Genomic DNA, 11,568 nt, shown 5'->3' with positions numbered 1-11,568 from the left:
TATCTCCAGAGCTGGCGCCAGCTCCTCCCTATCTCTTGAGATGGAGTTTTAATGGGAAACAGAGCAGAGCGCTACCAGGGTGCTTCTCAGCCCACATTCCCTCCCCCACTACTCAGATTCCCCTGCTTTTACTGTTTCTGGAATTCTTCTGCAGAACCATGTACCCCAGAACTCTATGGATATGTCCACATTCTGCCTGGCAATGCTGATACTCCTTCATTTAGAATAGAGTTCTGTAGATGACACTGAGTTGAGAACCATGTTGAACCAGATGGCCGTCATCCAACTCCCCCCCGCCCCCGCCCCGCTACCCAACCCATGTGCCACTAAGTAGAGCATCCTTTCCTAGAGGCTGAGAGTTGGTCGTGGGGAAGACCGGTGAGGCACATCTGCAAGTCAGATGGCCCTGAGCCTTCACCAGTCCTGAAACCCTTACAGAGTCCTAATGCTGTGACCCTTTAATACAGTTCCTCACGCTGTGGTGACACCCCCTAACCATAAAACCATAATTTTTTTTTGTTTGTTTGTTTTTTGAGACAGGGTTTCTCTGTGTAGCTCTGGCTATCCTGGAACTCACTCTGTAGACCAGGCTGGCCTCGAACTCAGAAATCCGCCTGCCTCTGCCTCCCAAGTGCTGGGATTAAAGGCGTGCGCCACCACCGCCTGGCCATGTTTGTGTTTTCTGATGGTCTTAGGCGACCCCTAAAGAGGTCAAGACTCATTGGTTAAGAACCAGTGCCTTAGAAACTTCAGGAGGCAGGAAGAGAAAGGTTGTGCCAAGATTCAGACCCTGAGATCTCACAGTGAGCAAGCCTAGGTTTTTTTTGTTTTTTGTTTTTTGTTTTTCCATACAGAGTTTCTGTGTAATCCCCAGCTATCCTAAAACCCACCCTGTAGGCCTGGCTGGCCTTAAATTCAGAGATCTGCCTGCCTCTGCCTCCCAACACTGGGATACACCACTATCCAGCCAGTTCCTGGGTTAGTATTTATTTGTCTTTTGACACAAAGTCTCTTGTAGCCCTGGCTAGCCTCAGACTCACTATATAGCCCAGGCTAGCCTTGAGCTTCTCATCCCTCAGCCTCTACTTTCCTTGTGCTAGAATTGCAAGCTTTTGTTTCAGCAGTTTTCAACCTGTGGGTCATGACCCCTTTGGGGATGAATGACCCTTTCAAGAGGGGTCACCATCTGATACTTTCATCATCAGAAATATCAGAGATTTACATTAGAATTCACAACAATAGCAAAATTACCTTTATGACATAGCAACATGAGAAACTGTATCAAAAGGTCACAGCTTGGTTGGGCATGGTGGCACACGCCTTTACTTTTAAGCACTTGAGAGGCAGAGGCGAGTGGATCTCTGTGAGTTGGAGGCTAGTCTGGTCTACAAATCGAGTCCAGGACAGGCTGTTACACAGAGAAACACTGGCTCGAGAACACACACACACACAGAGGCCCACACAGTCGCAGCTTTAGGAAGGTTGAAAACCACTGTTTTATGTTGCACTATGGGGCTGGAGAGATGGCTCTGCTCTTCCAGAGGTTCTGAGTTCAATTCCCAACAACCACATGGTGGCTCACAACCATCTGTAATGGGATCTGATGCCCTCTTCTGGTGTGTCTGAAGAGAGCAATGGTGCACTCATATACATTAAATAAATAAATAAATAAATAAATAAATAAATAAGTAAGTAAGTATTATGTCACACTATGGTCAAACCCAGGACTCCATGCTTCACTAAGAAGTCTGCAGCTGAGAGGTCTATCCTCTGCTCACTTCCTGCTGTTTTTAATCCTGCCTGTGCATCTTTTTTTATCCCAGACCCAGGACCTCTCCATCATGTCTTGACTTAGCTTAGATTACATAGATCTCCTTTGAAGGCCCGAGACCCCCGTGGCTGGTTCCACTCCAGTGCCTGGTTCTGTAAGTCTGAAAGGACAATTTTTCTGGTTTTGCAGTTGAGCAAGGTTGCCCCGGCACGTCATCCCAGCCCTCAATGCTTGGAGAGTTCGAGGCTAACCTGGGAGGACGGGCACCTCTCCTTTTCTCAGTTTGCTGTTCTGTGGGTTACTGCAGATTATATCCTGGGGGTGACACCTCACTGCTCAGAGCTCCCTATCTGTTTCTTCCGGACATACATCCCAGGGGTCAGGTGTGAACCGCTCCTTGCTACACACCAGTCTGCAGGTGTTTCCGGATACCTTATGTTAACATTGTAACGCAATCTGTAAAACCACCAAATAAGAAGGTCAAATCTTTCCCTAAGGCTCCTGGCTGTCAGGACCTCACACTGGACAGCCTTCTAAGGTGTGAGGGAACCTAGTGAACTAACTACCCCTCACTTACTTAGCCAACGTGGTGGTTTGAATAAAAACAGTTCCCATAGGCTCCTGTATTTGAATGCTTAGTCAGCAGATAGTAGCACTATTTGAAAGGGTGAATTCAGTCAGGCTGACTGACCAAGGAGCCCCAGGGAATCTCCTGTCTCTACTTCCTCAGCCGGGGGATGACAAGCGTGGGTCACCATACCTGGCTTTTCACATGAGCACTGGAAAGTAATTCAGGTCCTCATGTTTGCATAGAAAACACTTTAGTGAGCGTCCCCCAGAACTTAGGCTCTCTGAAAGTGGAAGGAAATAGGAATGTGATGGTTGGGGAGCACTCTAGAACCCCCACAGTCCGCCCTCCCCGCCCCCGCCCCCTCTTCCCTCAAGAAATGGTTCTGCGGGTTTGCATCACAGATCAAATAATCTCCCATGTGGCATTGCTTCCGGTTCCCTCTCATTTCTCATCCTATGGACTCTAAGAAATTGAAGATGTGAAATCAGAGCCTTGCCAGCGCAGAGTGCCAGGAGGAATCAAGTTCCTCTTTACAGAAGCAAACAGGAACTCTTTAATTCCCGCCATGACCAGCAGGCGAGGGAGGCGAGCTCCAGAGCAGAGCCTTTGCTGAGTATGGTTCAATGGCAGAATTTGTTTTGAGCATGCCGGCTGCCCTCGGTCCCATGCCCAGCACTATAAAGGGCTGCAGAGATGGCTCCGTGGTTAACAATGCATACTGCTCTTCCAAAGGTTGGTTTTAGAACCTGTGTCCAAAATCTCACCACTAAATTTGCACTTAACGATTAGAACTGGGCAGTGAGGGCGCACACCTTTAATCCCAGCACTCAGGAGGCAGAGGCAAGAAAATATCTGAGCGCAAAGCCAGCCTGATCTACAGAGCAAGTTCCAGGACAGTCAAGGCTACACAGAAAACCCCTGTCTTGAAAAATCAATAAAACAAAATAAAAAGGTTTGTTCTTTTATTTATTTATTTATTTATTTATTTTTATTTAATTTTTTAAAAGATTTATTTATTTCATTTATATGAGTACACTGTAGCTGTCTTCAGACACACCAGAAGAGGGCATCAAATCTCATTACAGATGGTTGTGAGCCACCATGTGGTTGCTGGGATTTGAACTCAGGACCTCTAGAAGAGCAGTCAGTGCTCTTAACCACTGAGCCATCTCTCCAGCCCCCTTTTATTTAATTTTTTAAAGAGTACTTTGCAGACTTCATTTCAGATGATTTATTCTGTGACAGAAAGCTAACGTTAAGTGGGTGGACAGTCAAGGACCTAACCTGGGAGAACATAACAGAGCTGATGGTAACTGAGGAGGGACAGAAGCTAGCACACAAGTATCGTGTCATGGCGAGATGTGGCTGAGCCCCAAGTAGAGGACGCATGCCTCTGTGGAACATGCTAAGGGCTGCTCCCTCTGAGGCCTTTGCTTTTTATCTCAGGGATAAGAGAGTTCCCCTAAGTCCCAGCGACATCTAAGCTTCACCACCTCGCCTTCTCTCACCCAGTGTGAGCTCTGTGCATTTACCACATAGGCCTTGCAGCTGACAGACTGCACACAGCAAAGGCAGGAGTTAGATGCCTTCTCAGAAGATAGCTAGACACAGGAAGTTTGGGGGTAAATGAGAAACTACAAATACCCTTTCAGTTAGTTCACCTTTGTTAATAGAGGTCATAGTCTCTTCTGCTGATGTCAGCTTGCTGTCTCATTATAGTTTATCTTGAGAAATGAGTTTTGGAGAAGAAAAAAGCCTTTCACCAGCCCTTCTGGAGTGAAGAGGCACCAAGTTCTTGCCTACAGTTATGAGCAGAATTGTATAGTAGCAAAAATCATCTTCAGTGATCAACATCTGCATCTTCAAATTGTCCGGCAACAGTTGGTGTGGTTTCTACCTCCATGCCATCTTCATAATTTCTTACTGAATCTTCTGTTCGGACACCTGCCATATTATATTGGCTGCTCACAGACTGAGAAAGCATTCCTTCTAATCTCTCCAACGTGGCTTGCCCTTCCGCCGTTAAATGGGATAGTCCTTCTTCATAGGTATAAAATGTAGGGATGTCCCCCTGTCCTTGTTCATGTGCTTCCACATCGTACTCTTCTCCATCATAGTCATATCTGAGTCTTCATCTTCAGGGTCTGGATGAAAGGCCTGGCATTCGCACATTGCTGTGAACATCGCCTCCAATGCTGACTTATCAGTGGGCACAAATCTAAATTCAGAAATGGGTTCAACATCATCATTGTCTTCCTCATCTTCATCAGAGAGAGGTTCTTTTGATTCTTCTCCAAATTTGGCATTCACCGTAACATACAAATGCTCTTGAGGATAAGCATTTGGGTCCCTGGACCCCGCATGTAAACTAATGGTGGGGTATTCCAGTGAGAATCCTAATCCAGAACCATCTAACCAAGACAGGCGGCTCTCCCCAATGTAAAGAGTGCTGGTGCTGAGCCCCTTCCCGTTCAGCACAGCCTCAGTGTTCGGCTGCTGCAGTCGGCTGTTCTTTTATTTAAATGATGTATTTTTATTTTATGTGCATTGGTATTGTGCCTGCATGTATGTCTGTGTGAGGGTATCAGATTCCCTGGAACTGGAGTTACAGACTGTTGTGAGCTATTGTGTGGATGCTGGGAATTGAACCTGGGCCCTCTGGAAGAATAGCCAGTGCCCTTAACCACTGAGCCATCTTTCCAACCCTGACTTATTTTATGTGTGTATATAAGTGTCTACATGTATACATGCACTTTGTGTGTGTCTGGTGCGCTCTGGGGCCAGAAGAGATCATCAGATCTCCTAGAACTGGAGTTACAGGCAATTGTGAGCCTCTGTGTGGGTGCTTGGAACTTTACTCTGGTCCTCTTCAAAAGCAACAAGTGCTCTTAACCACTCTTTTTTAAAATTTTTTTTATTGGATATTTTATTTATTTACATTTCAAATGTTATTCCCTTTCCCAGTTCCCCTCTGGAAACCCCCTATTCCATCCTCCCTCCCCCTTCGTCTATGAGGGTGCTCACCCACCCACTCACTCCCGCCTCCCCATCCTGGCATCCCCTACACTGGGGCACTGAGCCTTCCCAGGACCAAGGGCCTCTCCCCCCGTTGATGTACAACAAGGCCATCCTCTTCTACATATGTGACTGGAGCCATGGGTCCCTCCATGTATATTCTTTTTGGTATTCTTTTTGGCTGGTGGTTTAGATCCTGGGAGCTCTGAGGGGTCTGGTTGGTTGATGTTGTTGTTCTTCCTATGGGTTGCAAACCCCTTCAGCTCCTTCAGTTCTTTCTTTAACTGCTCCATGGGGGACCCCTTGCTCAGTCCAATGGTTGGCTGCAAGCATCCACCTCTGTATTTGTCAGGCTCTGGCAGAGCCTCTCAGGAGACAGCTATATCAGGCTCCTGTCAGCAAGCACTTCTTGGCATCCGCAGTAGTGTCTGGGTTTGGTGTCTGGATATGGGATGTAGCCCTAGGTGGGGCAGTCTCTGGATGGCCTTTCCTTCAGTCTAAATATTTATTTATATGAGTACACTGTAGCTGTCTTTAGACACACCAGAAGAAGACATCAGATCCCATTAACAGATGGTTGTGAGCCACCATGTGGTTGCTGGGAATTGAACTCAGGACTTCTGGAAGAACAGTCAGTGTTCCTACCCACTGAACCGTCTCTCCAGCCCCATACTGAAATCTTAAAATGAGAAATGATGTATGCCTTTAATCCCAGCACTCAGGAGGCAGAGGCAGGGATAGCTCTGTGAGTTCGAAACCAGCCTGGTCTATAGAGTGAGCTCCAGGACAGCTAGGGCTACACAGAGAAATCCTGTTTAAAAAAAAAAAAAAAAAAAAAAAAAGGCACCGTTCAGGCATGAGCTCTCCTGTCAGGACCCACTCCCCTCCTGAAGGTTACATTGAAAACTGTGGGACAACCTCAGGTTAGGGCACTAAGTCACATAAGATTTGCTTTTACTGTTTCCCATGAGAAAGGATTATCTCCCTCTGAGAGCTAGGTTATCTTCAGCAACTGAACAATGGTTTATGGCAGTACCCCTGCCGAGCCATGCTAGATGCCAGGATCCAAGGGAACTCAAGTTTTCTTTTATAAAAGGAAGGGGGAGGGGGCTGGCAGGAGGGTTCAGAAGGTAAAGGTGCTTGCTACCAAGCCTAACGACCCAAGTTCCATCCCTGAGACCCAAATGGTAGAGGAGAGAACCAACTCCCCTAAGTCATTCTCTAATCTGGGTGTGATATGCACCCTCCCCCCAACACACACACAATCAATTTTGTTTTCAGAGGGCTATATTTCTACTAGGCATGGTAGTGAATAACCTAGCAGCCCTGACACTCAGGAGGCTGAGATAGGCAGTTCTCTGTGAGTTCAAGGCCACCCTAATCTATACAGTGGAACTCTATCATATACACATACATATACATGTACATATACATATAACGTGTGTATAATATATGCATATATGATATATACATATACATGTATATGTATGTGTGTATATATACAGCATATGTGTTTATGTATACTGTATATATTTGTGTACATATACAACATACATGTTTATATATAGTATATACACCATATATAAATATATATCTGTTATATATCTGATATTTATATATATAAATATATATGTTTGCATATGTATGCACATGCACACATGCCAAGGCAAATATATAGAAGATCAAAGAACAACTCGCAGGAGTTGGTTCTCTCCTTCTGTCATGCTGGCCCCAGGAATTAAATTCAGGTCATCAGGTTTAGTGGCAAACACTCATGTCCAGCGAGCCCTCTTGCTGGCCCCACATGCGCTCTTTCATGCTTCCATTCACATCTTGTCTGCTTATTCTTCGTGACACTGTGAAGCGGCTACACGAACAGTTGGCAGATTGTAGTAAGGACGAGTGCCAAGAGAACATTCTGCTCATGCGCAGGACACCGTTCTCCATCCCATCCCTCGTCTCACGTGTTCAGTTCAAACATAGCGTTTGGGAACCTTCTTTTCTTTTTTTTTCCCCCCCTTCTGGTCGCATAGCTGTAAGTGCTGGTGGCCAGGTGCCCCAGCTGATCCGGACCAGCGACCTGAACTGATTGGATTAAGGAATGCCTAACAGATTACTGAAGCCATCTTGGGGTGTGTCCGCGAGGGAGTTTCCAGAGCTGGTTAGCTCCTGAGGACTCTGAACTGATCAGTATTTTAACCCATGGCTGGACTTGAAGTTTGGAGATGCCTCTCGGAGGCGGGGCCTGGTTGATGGAACCAAATGCTTGGGACTTATCCTTGGGGCCTTGGGCACTTCCTGTCACTACTTATTGTCCGCTTTGATGAACTGCTCCCTGCACACTTCTTCCATGATGAACAGAAACCTCTGAAACCACAAACAAAATAAAGGTTTGTCCATCAAGTTGTTTCTGACAGGGGTTTTCCCACACTGACACAAAGTCTACCGTATAAGGTATCGAGGATACATCTGTGCATCATGTCAACGGCCATATTGTTTATGCCGGAAAGTAGCATCAACCCAAGAGCCTCCCAACGAATGGGTCGGTGAATAGATTAGCACTGTAGAATATTACTCAGCCTTGAAAAGGAAGCTATAAGGTGGATCAGCCTGCGGAAAAGCAAAATAAACCAATGACAAAAAGACAAGGAAGAACCAGGTGGTGGTGGCGCATGCCTTTAATCCCAGCACTTGGGAGGCAGAGGCAGGCAGATTTCTGAGTTCGAGGCCAGCCTGGTCTACAGAGTGAGTTCCAGGACAGCCAGGGCTACACAGAGAAACCCTGTCTCAAAAAACCAAAAAAAAAAAAAAAAAAAAAAAAAAAGAAGAAGGTAAGATCGGTATGGGGTATCTCAAGGTCTTCAAATGCAGTGAGAAAATAAATAGGACCTTCTCATTCCACAAATGAAGTGCCATGGTCCAGGTGATTAGGAAGGGGACATCTTGGCTCTGATTAGCCCATCTATGAGGCTCCTTCTTTGTTGTTGTTTCTTACTTTTTGAGACAGGGTCTTACTATGCGGCCCTGACTGGTCCGGGACTCACTCTGTAAACCAGGCTGGCCTCAAAGTCGTTGAGATCCACCTGATTAAAGGCATGTGCCAGTGCACTCTGTCAAGAGGGAGTAAAATCAGAAACAAACATAAGTGGTTGAGAAGTCCCTGAAGAACACAGAGCATTCTGGGTAGCAGAGCAGTAGGTGTGTAGGGCCTGAGGCAGGGTCTGGTCTGTTACCATTGGGAAAGATTGAGAGGCAAGAGGCACTGCTAGACGCTTTAATCATCCCAGAGTGTAGTAAGAGGGGGAAGAAATAAAGCCAGTGCCACAGGGAAGAGGACCTTCTGGAGGTGGGGCCCAGTTGGTGGAACCAAATGCCTGGGGATGTATCCTTGGGGACAGATTGGACAGCCTCTGACCCTCTTGGGAAATATTGCTGAGGGGAGGCCTGGGGCAGCCTCTTGGGATCTTCTGTGGGGACTAGAGGCAAGGCATGGCCAAGAACCCGGGGGGCCATTTCGAAGGAGAACCTGGTGGTGGATAAAAGCTGGAGAATCGTGAGAGGAACAGGAGACCCTGAAGTGGCGAAGACTTGCCCATCACAGTCAAAAAAAGGTTGGAGAGACAGCTTGGTGGGTCAGAGCCTAGGTTGCACTTGCAGAGGACTTAAGACTTTCTCCTCCTGGCCAGGAACATGTGGAGACTCCAAGGAGGCTGGGGTAATAGAGCAGCCCTGTTTCACAATCTACCCCAGAGTCGGCAGTCTTCCATAAATCAAAACAGTGGTTCTCAACCTTCCCAGTGCTGTGACCCTTTAATACAGTTCCTCATGGCTTGGTTACTCCCCTTGACCATAAAATTATTTTTGTTGCTACTTCATAATTATAATTTTGCTACTGTTAAAAATCAAAATGTAAATATCTGATACGCAGGATGCGTGATATAGACTCGGTCGACCACCCACGGGGGTCGCGACCCACATGTTGAGAACTGGATTAAACCAGCTCATCTACTTTCCAGTGGAAAATATAAGCATATCCCTACCATTCATCCGCAGAACTTTTCCGTCTCCCCAGACTGAAGCTCTGCACCCTGAAACACGAAGACCCTCCCCCTCCACAGCCACAGCCCCCTCTGCTCTGTTTCAGTAAGCTGTGTGCTGCAGGCACTGCCTCGTATAATGCTTTATATCCTGCCATAGGGGCTTACTTCACTAGCTCAGTGTCCTGGCAGTCTACCCACTGCAGTCTGGGTCAAATGTCTTCCTTCAAGAGTGAGTGAGGACTGGGGTATGGTTCATTGGTGGAGCACTAGTTTGTCATGAGATCCTAGGTTCCCTTGGCACTCCAGAAATATGCAGGGATTATGGAAGGAGAGTCCGGGGTGGGGACTGTCTTAGCTTCCCTTCTGTTGCTGTGATAAAGCATTGACCAAAAGCAACTTAGAGGAGAGAAAGGTTGATTTCAACTCATATTTGCTAGTCACAGTCCATCACTGAAGGAAATCAGGGCAGGGACCATAGAGGAGAATGCTTGCTGGCTCATTCACAGATTCATGTTCAGCCAGCTTTCTCTTTTTTTTTTCTTTTTTTTTTTTCAAGACAGGGTTTCTCTGTATAGCCCTGGCTGTCCTGGAACTCACTCTGTAGACCAGGCTGGCCTCGAACTCAGAAATCTGCCTGCCTCTGCCCCCCAAGTGCTGAGATTAAAGGCGTGTGCCACCATCGCCCGGCAAAACTCATATTTTGTTGTTGTTGTTTTTCGACACAGGGTTTCTCTGTGTAGTTCTGGCTGTCCTGGAACTCACTCTGTAGACCAGGCTGTTGGCTAGCTTTCTTATTCACCCCAAGACCACCTGCCTAGGGAATGGCACCACCTACAGTGGGCTAGGCCCTCCTGCATCAGTTAACAATCAAGACAACGCCCCCACAAACATGTCCACAGACAAATTAGATCTGGGAAATTCCTCAACTGAGACTCTCCTTTCAGATGACCTTAGATGATGTCACACTGACAATTAAGGCTCCACAGGACAGGTAGCTGGGCACCACATTCTGATTTGTTCATCCCCTGATGGGCAGGACGTTTCTCTACTGGGAAGGAACTGTGTGACTATGGTGCTGCTGAAGACAAAGACACTATAGTGAGTTTTCTGTCACATACTCCAGCTAGGTTAACTGAGCTAGAACTGTCAGCCACTCCACACAATGGGCAGGCAAGAAAGAGCAGCCCCTCATTTGTCTCTTCAAACCAATAAGATGCTCAGTGCTTTATCACCAGATCTCCCAACTAAAATGTCACACACACCCTTTTTTTTAAAGGTGCCTTGAGCCTTAGACATCCTCTTGAGCCCTGCCATCCTCTTTCCTCTGCACAGTTCAATCTGATGCTTCAGGACACAATGTGTCATGGTGAAGCAGCCTCCCTAGGAGCAAAGTCCCCCTGCAGAGACCAGCTTCCAGACACGATTTCCACACTGGAAGCGACTCTGCCAAGAATGATAATTAGCAAGGTCCTTGTTTTATTCAAGGACACACAAGTGACTTTGGAGGTAAAACTATCACGAACACCATTACTTTACAAGCAGATAAGCAAGGATCAAAGTCTCAAGGCTCCTGTGCAGTCTGGGTGTGGGGACCAGTAAGTATGTGGGAGATGGCAAAAGTCACCTAGGTATGACTAGGCATTGGGGTATGTCTTGTTTTGTCCCTCTTCCTCCTCATCCTCTTATTCCTCCTTCTTTTCCTACTCCTCCTCTTCCTCCTTCTTTGCTTCCTCTTCCTACTCTCCTCCTTCTCTTCTTCCTTCTCTTTCTCTTGATCTTCCTCCTCTTGATCCTCCTCATCTTCCCCTCTTCCTCCCCCTCTTCCTCCTTTTCCTCCCCCTCCTCTTCCTCTCCTTCTCCTCTTCCTCCTCTTTCTCTTGTTCCTCCTCCTCTTCCTCCTCCTCTTCCAACCTCTCTTCTTCCTGCTTCTCTTCCTCCTCTTATTCCTCTTCCTTCTCCTCTTCCTCTTCTTTCAATCCCTCTTCTTCCTGCTTCTCTTCCTCCTCTTCTTCCTCCTCTTCTTCCTCCTCTTCCTCTTCTTCCTCCTCTTCCTCCTCTTCCTCCTGCTCCTCCTCCTGCCCCTCCTCCTGCCCCTCCTTCTGCCCCTCCTCCTGCTCCTCCTGCTCCTCCTGCTCCTCCTGCTCCTGCTCCTCCTCCTCCTCCTCCTCCTC

The 11,568-nt window shown here is 47.1% G+C and overlaps 1 pseudogene; it reads right to left on the bottom strand.

Annotated features, from left to right (window-relative positions):
- Positions 1 to 3,998: 3,998 nt before the first annotated feature.
- Positions 3,999 to 7,175, bottom strand: LOC114619997 (annotated as a pseudogene).
- Between the last annotated feature and the right edge of the window lie 4,393 nt (positions 7,176 to 11,568).

This window comes from Grammomys surdaster, unplaced genomic scaffold (assembly GCF_004785775.1).
Source record: "Grammomys surdaster isolate TR1022 unplaced genomic scaffold, NIH_TR_1.0 166, whole genome shotgun sequence".
In the NCBI taxonomy this organism is placed as follows: Eukaryota; Metazoa; Chordata; class Mammalia; order Rodentia; family Muridae; genus Grammomys; species Grammomys surdaster.
This window is presented reverse-complemented; position numbering and strand designations above follow the sequence as displayed.